The sequence below is a fragment of the Oncorhynchus gorbuscha genome, linkage group LG16, assembly GCF_021184085.1.
Source record: "Oncorhynchus gorbuscha isolate QuinsamMale2020 ecotype Even-year linkage group LG16, OgorEven_v1.0, whole genome shotgun sequence".
In the NCBI taxonomy this organism is placed as follows: domain Eukaryota; kingdom Metazoa; phylum Chordata; class Actinopteri; order Salmoniformes; family Salmonidae; genus Oncorhynchus; species Oncorhynchus gorbuscha.
Genome location: NC_060188.1, coordinates 43,551,330 through 43,565,062, shown reverse-complemented (window position 1 = coordinate 43,565,062; position 13,733 = coordinate 43,551,330).

Here is a 13,733-nt window from a genome sequence, read left to right as displayed (position 1 = left end):
AAGTCGCTTTTGGGTCCTCATTCACCTGCATAACAGTAAGCATATAGGAATGGGTTAAGGGATGGCAAACTGGAAATTCCTTTGGTCTCTGACTTACTGAGTTAGCTTGGTAAATCAGTTCTTGGTTTAAGGATTCTAGTTTTAGATGATTGCACTAACTGTAAATTAATCTGAAAAATATTGTCTGCTACTAAAATATTACTCAAATGTAAATGTGTGGGCATCGATGTTTGGAAATGTGGACTTGATAACATCTGATGCCTCTAATGCTGTGGATTTATTTCAAATAACTGACTCCACACTGTCTTAATCAAACTGTTGTCCATTCTTCCAAGGGAGCACATATAACCCAAAGCTTTTCAGATATCAATAGGGCAACAAGCCTGCTAGGATTTCACCATTGTTGAAAAGTAGGTCACGCAGAGACAAAAAGGCAGTGTAAGTCTGCATCCCAAATGGCACCCTATTCTCTTTTGCCCGTTCTGGTCAAATGTAGTGCACTAGAGAAAAAGGTGCTATTTCGGACGCATCCTCATTTTTTTTCCTGGCTCCCCGATGAATTAGTTTATCTCATGATGCTCAACAGATTTACATCATATGTGGCTTTGTGGCTTATCAAGGGGGCAGAGAGGGACAATTGGCTTCACTCTATAAATAAACTTGATTCAATCCCTGGCCAGCAGCGACAAACAAACCAACGCTGAACTCAACTGTGCCATTCAGTCTTTTACCCATGCCTACACAAGGAAAAGCCCAACGATCCTTTTGACATTTTGGATCTGGACATAAACGCAAGCTAAATAAAGGGCATCGAGAGAACATTACTGTTGTTGTTTTTTCCGTCGGTGCTTTCATTGGGATAACTAACCTGGTGGAGATACACAGGCCTAGTACTGTGAGAGAGAGAGAAGTGGTCCCCTCCATATTAGTCTTTTATCAGGTTCAATCTGTGGTTTATTAAACCTCTGTGGTGGAACGGGATACTAAGGCTATTTGACTCTCTAATCAGCCCCAGTGTGTTCCTCTCTGTCTCCGCTGAGAGTGGCTCTCTGGAGGGCGCTAATGGCAGCGTGTCAGTGAAGATGGAAGCCAATAGCCATAGTGGCAGGTAGGTAGGGACGTGAAGAGGTCTCCATCAGCTGTCTGTGGACAGAACTCGTCCTCCCAGCAGACTAAAAAAGCTATTTACAACACCCTAATGATTCATTACACTCCATAGTGCTGTGATGGCTGCCACCATGCTGAGTGCAGGGGATGTAACCAGTGCCATGTACTGTCTATCAGTGCTAATCAGAAGGGAAGCTATGTGTTTGTACAGCTAATATCTCATTATAGTGATGTTGTTTTACTCCTGAATGTGTGATGGTCATAATTGGATTATGGAATGAGAGGACCTTATGGAATGAGGGCTCCCCTTCTATTCTCTGTTATGTAATGGCTGCTTTCAGTTCACCTATTGACTGTCATTAAAGTGTGTGTACGGTAAAACTAAGTACAGTAAATTGACACACAATTGCGTGTTTTTGTCTTGATCGGGCCTTTGACTCGCCATCAGCAGGACCTGTACTTCCAGAACCCTATCTTTGCCGTGGCCAGTCTCTGCTAGGTGCAGCTCCTCAGGGACCCCAGGAAGAAGTACAACAAACTCCACCCCTTATCTGCTGAAATAGTGGATGTAAGTCTGCAGAGAGATTGTCAAGAATGTGTATGGAGTGGGACAGGAGTGTTTTCCTGACTACGTCACCAGGAAAAAATTTCCATGACGGGTCACAAGGTCTAGAAAAACTCCTGGGCCTAACCATTTGGTTTGCGTTGGTTGTTTTTACTTTCACAGTGATGGTCTCCTTTTTTTCAGACACGCCTATAGATCGATCCTGCTGACAGGGCTACGTGCTCCATGTTGCTCATTCACCGATACTTCTCCAAAGATGGGTTCCCTGAAAGGTGAGTCAGGGCAACCTTGCATGTCGAGTGGACTTGGAGAAGCAATTAGCCAGTGAGAGTGGAGAGAGACGTTTGACCTACATGCTGACCTGCTTACATACAGTACCAGTCAAAAGTTTGTACACACCTACTCATTCAAGGGTTTTTCTTTATTTTGACTATTTTCTACATTGTAGAATAATGGGAGTGTGGTACTGTATTGTCACAGTGTCATAATCTGGCCACACACATGTTGATTTGTCTTGTGTGTCTAGCCTTGAACCTTCCTTGAAATTGTTTAACATTTATGAGATACTGTCAAGTAGTTGTAATAATGTCATGATGAAGTGCCATTTACCTGGTATGATTGCTGGTTCCTGCTCCAGATTCATACCAAAGATACAGGTGTTGATATTGAAAGATACCAAGGTCAACAGCATGCACAGGATCCATAGTGGCTTGTGGGAGGCACCAGAGGAGTTGGGAGCAGTAGTCCCATTCTCATGTAACAGAAAACCAGTGAAGGTATAAACTACATGGACCCTTAGTCATTTAGCATATTCTTACCAAGAGCATTTTACCATCTGTATGTACAATAAAAGGGGCAGAGCAACTATTTAAATACAAGTCAAAGCCTATATACTGCGCTATAGAAATGGTTGTACAAGATCCATACCAGTCAACCGTATTGAACATGGACTGCTATTTGTTTTAGGACACTGAATAGGGCAGGCGTGGAAAGGATCCTGAGCATAAGCCTTCCAGGGCAGGCAGGAGGTCAGAGGTCAGGATGACTGACAGCCCTGTACCTCCACCTCTACCTCTACCCAGAACCCCCTCACTCTAAGGTCATCTTTCCTGTCACCTTCACCGTGCCCCATCAACGCCAGCAACATCCTGTTCGCTGCCGTCCCTGTTCTCCGCTTTATGGAAGTCAACAAGTCCCGGTCAGTGGCTCTCAGATCAGAGAGATATAGGATACCGCTTTACAGCTTTATCTGGTAAAGTGGCGTTCAGAATACCACCCAGTCATTTCAGACCCCTTGGATTTCTTCACATTTTATTGTGTTACATAGTGGGATTAAAATGCATTTAATTGTGATTTTTTTTTGGTCAACATTCTACTCAAAATACTCTATAATATCAAAGTGGAAGAATAAAAAATAAAAAACATTTTTTTTTTTTATATGAATACAAATTTGATACCTAAAATAGTCGATGCATAAGTATTCAGCCAATTTCTTCAAATGAGCCTAAATTAGTTCAGGAGAAACATTTGGCTTAAATCATATAATAGGTTACATGGACTCACTCTGTGGGAAATAATATAGGGGTTGACATGATTTTTGTCTATAACTAACCGTTCCCCTGTCCCCCATACATTCAACATATGTAAGGTCCCTCAGTCAAGTATTTCACTTCAAGCACAGATTCAACTACAAAGACCAGGGAGCTTTTCGAAAGCCTCTTAAATAAGGGCAGTGATTGGTAGATATGTAACAATATATTTAAGCATGTTCAAGTTAAAAATAAACATATCCAGGTGTTAGAATGGCCAAGTCAAAGTCCAGACCTGAATCCAATCGAGAATCTGTGGAAAGAACTGAAAACTGCTGTTCACAAATGCTCTCCATCCAACCTCACTGAGCTCGAGCTGTTTTGCAAGGAGGAATGGGAAAAAATTTCAGTCTCTCGATGTGCAAAACTGATAGAGACATACCCCAAGCGACTTACAGCTGTAATCGCAGCAAAAGGTGGCGTTACAAAGTATTAACTTAAGGTGGCTGAATAATTTTGCACGCCCAATTTTTCAGTTTTGATTTGTTAAAAAAGTTTCAAATATCCAATAAATGTCGTTCCACTTCATGATTGTGTCCCACTTGTTGTTGATTCTTCACAAAAAAATACAGTTTTATATCTTTATGTTTGAAGCCTGAAATGTGGCAAAAGGTCGAAAAGTTCAAGGGGGCCGAATACTTTCGCAAGGCACTGTATATATATACACATATACACAGTTGAAGTCGGAAGTTTACATACACCTTAGACAAATACATTTAAACACAGTTTTTCACAATTCCTGACATTTAATAGTAGTACAATTCCCTGTATTAGGTCGGTTAGGATCACCACTCTATTTTAAGAATGTGAAATGTCAGAATAATAGTAGAGAGAATAATTGATTTCAGATTGAATTTATTTCATCACATTCCCAGTGGGTCAGAAGTTTACATACATTTAATTAATATTTGGTAGCATTGCCTTTAAATTGTTTTGACTTGGGTCAAACGTTTCGGATAGCCTTCCACAAGGTTCCCACAATAAATTTTGGCCCATTCCTCCTGACATAGTTGGTATGTCACGTTCTGACTTTAGTTCTTTTGTTATGTCTTTGTTTTAGTATGGTCAGGACGCGAGTTGGGTGGGTTGTCTATGTTCCTTTTTCTACGTTTTGGGATTTCTGTGTTTGGCCTGGTATGGTTCTCAATCAGAGGCAGCTGTCAATCGTTGTTCTTGATTGAGAACCATACTTAGGTAGCCAGGTTTCACTTTTGAGTTGTGGGTGATTATTTTCCGTGTCAGTGTTTGTGCCACACGGGACTGTTTCGTTTATTCACATTGTTATTTTGTATTTTAGTATACAGGCAAATAAACATGATGAACACTTACCACGCTGTGCATTGGTCCTCCGATCCTTCCTACTACTCCTCTTCATTAGAAGAGGAGGAGGACAATCGTTACATGGTGTAACTGAGTCAGGTTTCTAGGTCTCCTTGCTCGCACACGCTTTTTCAGTTCTGCCCACAAATTTTGTATAGGATTGAGGTCAGGGCTTTGTGATGGCCACTCCAATACCTTGACTTTGTTGTCTTTAAGCCATTTTACCACAACTTTGGAAGTATGCTTGGGGTCATTGTCCATTTGGAAGACCCACCTGTGACTTTGTTTTTTCATAAAAACCAAGCTTTAACTTCCTGACTGATGTCTTGATGTTGCTTCAATATATCCACGTAATTTTCCATCCTCATGATGCCATCTATTTTGTGAAGTGCAATGGTCCCTCCTGCAGTAAAGCACCCTCACAACATGATGCTGCCACCCCCGTTCTTCATAGTTGGAATGGTGTTCCCCGGCTTGCAAGCCTCTCCCTTTTTCCTCCAAACATAATGATGGTCATTATGGCCAAAGAGGCACTGAGTTTGAAGGTAGGCCTTGAAATACTATCCACAGGTACCTCTCCAATTGACTCAAATTATGTCAATTAGCCTATCAGAAGCGTCTAAAGCCATGACATTGTTTTCTGGAATTTTCCACGCTGTTTAAAGGCACAGTCAACTGAGTGTATGTAAACTTCTGACCCACTGGAATTGTAATATAGGGAATTATAAGTGAAATAATCTGTCTGTAAACAACTGTTGGAAAAATTACTTGTGTCATGCACAAAGTATATGTCCTAACTGACTTGCCAAAACTATAGTTTGTTAACAAGAAATTTGTAGAGTGGTTGAAAAACAACCTAAGTGTATGTAAACATCCGACTTCCACTGTATACCTTTTTTATTAATCCCACTCTGTAAAAATGTGAAGAAATCCAAGGGGTATGAATACTTTTGGCAGGCACACTGACATTTCATCCTGGTAAAGTATGCTTTGGTAAAGTATACCATGTCAGAGATTCTCATACTTGTGTTTGTAGGACTGATAAGGTAAAGAGGCGGCCGAGCCCTACTTACCTGGCCATTGGGAGCAGTCAGCTGACTTTAACCCCATCTCAGGTAGTGGGGCAAAAAAATATTTAGTCAGCCACCAATTGTGCAAGTTCTCCCACTTAAAAAGATGAGAGAGGCCTGTAATTTTCATCATAGGTACACTTTAACTATGACAGACAAAATTATTTTAAAAAATCCAGAAAATCACATTGTAGGATTTTTAATGAATTGATTTGCAAATTATGGTGGAAAATAAGTATTTGGTCACCTACAAACAAGCAAGATATCTGGCTCTCACAGACATGTAACTTCTTCTTTAAGAGGCTCCTCTGTCCTCCACTCGTTACCTGTATTAATGGCACCTGTTTGAACTTGTTATCAGTATAAAAGACACCTGTCCACAACCTCAAACAGTCACATTCCAAACTCCACTATGGCCAAGACCAAAGAGCTGTCAAAGGACAACAGAAACAAAATTGTAGATCTGCACCAGGCTGGGAAGACTGCATCTGCAATATATAAGCAGCTTGGTTTGAAGAAATCAACTGTGGGAGCAATTATTAGGAAATGGAAGACATATAAGACCACTGATAATCTCCCTCGATCTGGGGCTCCACGCAAGATCTCAACCCGTGGGGTCAAAATGATCACAAGGACGTGAGCAAAAATTCCAGAACCACACGGGGGGACCTAGTGAATGACCTGCAGAGAGCTGGGACCAAAGTAACAAAGCCTACCATCAGTAACACACTACGCCACCAGGGACTCAAATCCTGCAGTGCCAGACGTGTCCCCCTGCTTACGCAAGTATATGTCCAGGCCCGTTTGCTAGAGAGCATTTGGATGATCCAGAAGAAGATTGGGAGAATGTCATATGGTCAGATGAAACCAAAATATAACTTTTTGGTAAAAACTCAACTCGTCGTGTTTGGAGGACAAAGAATGCTGAGTTGCATCCAAAGAACACCATACCTACTGTGAAGCATGGGGGTGGAAACATCATGCTTTGGGGCTGTTTTTCTGCAAAGGGACCAGGACGACTGATCCGTGTAAAGGAAAGAATGAATGGGGCCATGTATCGTGAGATTTTGAGTGAAAACCTCCTTTCATCTGCAAGGGCATTGAAGATGAAACGTGGCTGGGTCTTTCAGCATGACAATGATCCCAAACACACCGCCCGGGCAACGAAGGAGTGGCTTCGTAAAAAGCATTTCAAGGTCCTGGAGTGGCCTAGCCAGTCTCCAGATCTCAACATCATAGAAAATCTTTGGAGGGAGTTGAAAGTCTGTGTTGCCCAGCAACAGCCCCAAAACATCACTGCTCTAGAGAAGATCTGCATGGAGGAATGGGCCAAAATACCAGCAACAGTGTGTGAAAACCTTGTGAAGACTTACAGAAAATGTTTGACCTCTGTCATTGCCAACAAAGGGTATATAACAAAGTATTGAGATAAACTTTTGTTATTGACCAAATACTTATTTTCCACCATAATTTGCAAATAAATTCATTACAAATTCTACATTGTGATTTTCTGGATTTCTTTTTCTAATTGTGTCTGTCATAGTTGAAGTGTACCTATGATGAAAATTACAGGCCTCTCTCATCTTTTTAAGTGGGAGAACTTGCACAATTGGTGGCTGACTAAATACTTTTTTGCCCCACTATATAAGCATACATGGAAAAAACAAGCAAGTAAATAAACAAAAACAATGAAACACTAAACCTATTATACAACATGCTTGACATCTGACCCAAGCCCATGTCAGTAACAGCATGTTGATGAGGTGTCTGTGAATACAACAAGCATTGTGGCGCTTCCAAGCTTTCTGTCATTGTTTCTATTCCCGAAGGGATGCCCTGATTCACCCGACAGTAATGTTGTGGTTTTCCTAACATCTCGCCCAGTATGTTCAGAACATAGTGTCTTATATGTTTAAACCCTTTCTGGCATCAGGCAAAACCACATGGAAGACAATGCTAAAGCACGTGGAATGCAATGGTGACCGCAATATTAAATCAACGGACACAATAAAAATGTCATAGCTTACATTTCGTATGAACAAGGTTATACAATATGGTAGCAAACAACTATCAACATTTTCTGGTGTTGAACATGGTACTTTATCACCTCTACTTTGTAAATAAATGTTGTTGTTTTTCCCTGACAAGTGTGTTTATGTAGGTCATGATTGTACAGTTACGGACAAATAGATGACTGTGAATTCAATAAGTTGGTGATTTATATTTAATTAATGTATACTTGACTTGTTGTCTGTTGATTAGAACATGAAGATATTGCACGTGTGTTTATGTTAGTGTTTATGTTTATGATTGTGTTGTTTTTGGTTGTATTGCAGAGTGACAGCCATAATAACTTGCAGGTTGAGATGTTCAGTCTGGCTAAAAATAAGTTAAAGTCAGTGAGAGATGCATAGTCACTTCGTTCCCCTGCGCATTGACTCGCTGCCAGTACCCCCTGTATATAGCCACGTTATTGTTATGTACATTTATTGTGTTACTTTTTGATTGATTCTATTTTTTTAAACTAGTTTATTTAATAAATATTTTATTAACTCTATTTCTTGAACTGCATTGTTTGTTAAGGGCTTGTAAGTAAGTATTTCACAGTAAGGTCTCCCTCCACCTGTTGTGTTCAGCGCATGTGACAAATACAATTTGATTTGAGATGTGAGAGATGTACTCTTCCCTGGACTTCCTGTGTATGGCCACCAGATAGAGCTGAAGTCGACAGATGGTAAACTGCGTGGTCATGGTTGCTCTACCTCTGTCTATCCTACTGGTCTTTCTACTTCGTGATCGACTGGAAAGCTCTGGGTAGAAGTTGTCCTTTTTCTCAGATCCAGGATCATCATACCCTCACCAAATCTTAGCCATTACTATTAGAGGATTGGGAAAACACACGCCCACGGTAAATCAAACCCCCAAATTGAATCTGATCCTAGACTTGAATAAGCATCATTTCCAAAAGTAATCTGTCTGGTTTAACTGAAATCCAAAAGCAATTGGCACAAAACCAAACCCTATGAGCACTGAACGAGAAGGAAAAGAGAGGTAGGTACTGTATCACCTGTATTATTCAATTGCACCTGTATTATTCAATTCAAATAACCTTTATCACATAACGTCAGAGATAAACATTCATTGACTTACTCAAGAACTTTAATGTGCCTAGTTCATACTTAATGAGGTGTCGCAGCAGCTCGTGGCTCCAGGACAGAGCATGTGGCCGGAATAATGTTACTCTATGATTAGGCCCACAGCTCTTCTCTATTGTGTTACCTGTAAATGCCTCTCGATGGTCTGGTGCAGGAAGTGGCTTGGTCTGGTGCAGAGGCTTTCTCCTATAGAGCTACATTTTTATGGAATGGTCTGCCTACCCATGTGAGTGACGCAAACTCGGTCTCAACCTTTACGTCTTTACTGAAGACTCATCTCTTCAGTGGGTCATATGATTGAGTGTAGTCTGGCTCAGGAGTGTGAAGGTGAACGGAAAGGCTCTGGAGCAACGAACCGCCCTTGCTGTCTCTGCCTGGCTGGTTCCCCTCTTTCCACTGGGATTCTCTGCCTCTAACCCTATTACAGGGGCTGAGTCACTGGCTTACTAGGGCTCTTTCATACCGTCCCTAGGAGGGGTGCGTCACTTGAGTGGGTTGAGTCACTGATGTGATCTTCCTGTCTGGGTTGGCGCCCCCCCCTTGGGTTGTGCTGTGGCGGAGATCTTTGAGGGCTATACTCGGCCTTGTCATAGGATGGTAAGTTGGTGGTTGAAGATATCCCTCTAGTGGTGTGGGGGCTGTGCTTTGGCAAAGTGGGTGGGGTTATATCCTTCCTGTTTGGCCCTGTCCGGGGGTGTCATCGGATGGGGCCACAGTGTCTCCTGACCCCTCCTGTCTCAGCCTCCAGTATTTATGCTGCAGTAGTTTATGTGTCAGGGTGGTAGGGTCAGTCTCCTGTCCTATCCGATGTCCTGTGTGAATTTAAGTATACTCTTTCTAATTCTTTCTTTCTTTGTCTCTCTCGGAGGACCTGAGCCCTAGGACCATGCCTCAGGACTACCTGACATGATGACTCCTTGCTGTCCCCAGTCCACCTGGCCGTGCTGCTGCTCCAGTTTCAACTGTTCTGCCTGTGATTATTATTATTTGACCATGCTGGTCATTTATGAACATTTGAACATCTTGGCCATGTTCTGAAATAATCTCCACCTGGCACAGCCAGAAGAGGACTGGCCACCCCACATAGCCTGGTTCTTCTCTAGGTTTCTTCCTAGGTTTTGGCCTTTCTAGGGTGCTTCTACACCTGCATTGCTTGCTGTTTGGGGTTTTGGGCTGGGTTTCTGTACAGCACTTTGAGATATCAGCTGATGTACGAAGGGCTATATAAATACATTTGATTTGATTAGAGTGTCCAAAACAACCCAGCTTCTTGTTGTTCTAAAACCGTCCAAACAAGTCGCTGGCCAGGCCTCTATCGTTATATGTTGTGTCCCAGATGGCACCCTATTCTCTTTATTTATTTGTTATTTTACCAGGGAAGTGGACTGAGAACAATGACCTGGGGAATAGTTACAGGGGAGAGGAGGGGATGAATGAGCCAATTGTAAACTGGGGATTATTAGGTGACCGTGATGGTTTGAGGGCCAGATTGGGAATTTAGCCAGGACACTGGGGTTAACACCCCTACTCTTACGATAAGTGCCATGGGATCTTTAGTGACCTCGGAGAGTCAGGACACCCGTTTAACGTCCCATCTGAAAGACGACACCCTACACAGGGCACTTTAAAGTGCACTTATTTTGACCAGGACTAAAGTAGTGCACTATATAGGGAGAAAGGTGCCATTTGAGATGCAGTTATTCTGAATGTCCTCTTGTCACACGAGGATACCAAATAATGTGGTTATATCTCTGCCAATCATGGAACGATGCCCATCTTGGGGCAAAACACAATGCAGGGCTCCATAATCAGAAAGATTGTGTTTGTGTGAGTGGATGAGATGTTGTAAAGTAAAAAATTATTAATAATCCTAAATACAGTTGAAGTTGGAAGTTTACATCCACATTTAAACTCAGTTTTTCCACAATTTCTGACATTTAATCAGAGTAGAAATTCCCTGTCTTAGGTCAGTTAGGATCACCAATTTATTTTAAGAATGTGAAATGTCAGAATAATAGTAGAGAGAATTATTTATTTAAGCTTTTATTTCTTTCATCACATTCCCAGTGGGTCATAAGTTTACATTCACTCAATTAGTATTTGGTAGCATTGCCTTTAAATTGTTTAACTTGGGTCATTTTTTTAACCTTTATTTAACTAGGCAAATCAGTAAAGAACAAATTCTTATTTTCAATGACGGCCTAGGACCTTCCGGTTACTAGTCCAACGCTCTAACCACTAGGCTACCCTGTTTCAGTTAGCCTTCCACAAGCTTCCCACAATAAGTTGGGTGAATTTTGGCCCATTCCTCCTGACAGAGCTGGTGTAACTGAGTCAGGTTTGTAGGCCTCCTTGCTCGCACACGCTTTTTCAGTTCTGCCCACAAATTGTCTATGGGATTGGAAGACCCATTTGCGACCAAACTTTAAATTCCTGACTGATGTCTTGAGATGTTGCTTCAATATATCCACATAATTTTCCATCCTCATGTTGCCATCTATTTTGTAAAGTGTACCAGTTCCTCCTGCAGCAAAGCACCCCCACAACATGATGCTGCCACCCCCGTGCTTCACGGTTGAGATGGTGTCTTCTGGCTTGTAAGCCTCCCCCTTTTTCCTCCAAACATAACGATGGTCAATATGGCCAAACAGTTCTATTTTTGTTTTATCAGACTACAGGACATTTCTCAAAAAAGTACAATCTTTGCCCCCATGTGCAGTTGCAAACCGTAGTCTGGCATTTTTATGGCAGTTTTGGAGCAGTGGCTTCTTCCTTGCTGAGCAGCCTTTCAGGTTATGTCCAAATAGGAATCGTTTTACTGTGGATATAGATACCTTGCACCTTTTTCCTCCAGCATCTTCACAAGGTCCTTTGCTGTTGTTCTGGGATTGATTTGTACTTTTCGCACCAAAGTACGTTCATCTCTAAGAAACAGAATGTGTCTCCTTCCTGAGTGGTATGATGGCTGCGTGGTCCCATGGTGTTTATACTTGCATACTATTGTTTATACAGATGAACATGGTACCTTCAGGTGTTTGGAAATTGATCCCAAGAATGAACCAGAATTGTGTATGTATACAATTGTTTTTCCTGAGGTCTTGCCTGATTTCTTTTGATTTGCCCATGATGTCAAGTAAAGAGACAGAGTTTGAAGGTAGGCCTTGACATACATCCACAGGTTCTCCTCCAATTGACTCAAATCATGTCAATTAGCCTATCAGAAGCTTCTAAAGCCATGACATTATTTTCTGGAATTTTACAAGCTGTTTCAAGGCACAGTCAACTTAGTGTATGTAAACTTCTGACCCACTGGAATTGTGAAACAGTGAATTATAAGTGAATTAATCTGTCTGTAAACAATTGTTGGAAAAATGTATTGTGTCATGCACAAAGTAGATGTCCTAAACGGTTTGCCAAAACTATAGTTTGTTAACAAGAAATTTGTGGAGTGGTTGACAAACGAGTTTTAATGACTCCAACCTAAGTGTATGTAAACTTCCGACTTCAACTGTACATATCATTGCCTTCTGAGAATTGTAAAGGGTTGTCTTTATCAAACTGTAAAAACAAGGATTGTTGCTACCATTCACAGTTATTCATTATGATGAAAGTGATTTACTAAATCTCATTGGGAGATTTAATTAGGGAACTGCAACTTCCTAGCAACATGTCTTTCAACAATGAGATATTGATCTCCCAGAATGGTCATAGACTGAATTTGATTGGCTGGTGTCATAGTTTTTTTTCTTGTTGGCAAGAGATTTGAATCTCTATTTCATAAACATGAACTATGTTTATACTTTCTATGGTAACGAAGTGAATCAAAAATACTGACTGATCAGTAGTTTTCAGTGTGTCTTCCCACTGACCTCCTCAGCCCTTTGTTCTGGTGGCTTGTCATCGCAAAGACAAAGCCATCGAGCAGAATGAATTTATGATAACCAATCCTGCATGTTTTTGTGGAATTGAAATGCTAATCAAAACGTTAATGATGTGATCTGTGTGTCTTAGCCTCCGTGCAGGACTTGTCATTTTTTATGGAAATTCAGTGTGGAGGGAACAGGAGGGAGATGGCGGTGGTGATTGAGGACAAAGGCTATGTTTTTGTCATGGATAGTGCTCCAGCTGGGCAAAACAGACAATGCTGACACACACACACAGGGAGAGAAGGAGAGGAGTAGCGTGCATGGAGGAATATAGATGACATTCAAATGAATTATGTTTCTTCTAGGTTTAATAGTTAGAAGATGGCAATATCTGTTAACCTCCTGAACCATCCTTTCTGCTTACTGACAAATATATCGGATCAGAGAAATATATTCAAAAGAAGACCATGTTTGACTCTGAAAACCTGATAAGTAAGCTCAACTGTGCTGACAACATGCTGTTTGAAACGGAATATTTTACTCTTCTATGTAAATGTAATTTGCAACATTACCATATGTGTAAACAACATGTGGTTTTCTCTGTGCAGATTAAGTATGGTTTCTAAATGTAGATTAAAGCACTCGAGGAAGGAGCAGAGGAAGGGAAGAAGACTCCAGAATACCATCATCTAATTTCACAGACCAGGGAAATAATATTGTGACAACGATTTGCATAGGGACAGGCATGTATTATATTTCCCATTGCTATTAACTCCCCAGGAGGCCTTACTCAATTGAGGTCTATGTCAAAGTAACTCTTAATTGCAATGTTTTTTTGTTCAGGTTTTGGAGGGAACAATAGTACCATTGAGAGGTGACTGAAAATAAATGATAATAGATTTTTTTTGTACTAACTTTGGTGGAAACAGAATCTATATATTCAACAGTAAAAAAAACTTTAAAAAATAATAATGTACTTTTTTTCCTTCTAATTTTCAGGATTTTATCTTCCAGATATCTCACTGTGAGGACATGAATAAGGAGTCCACATGGTATATAGT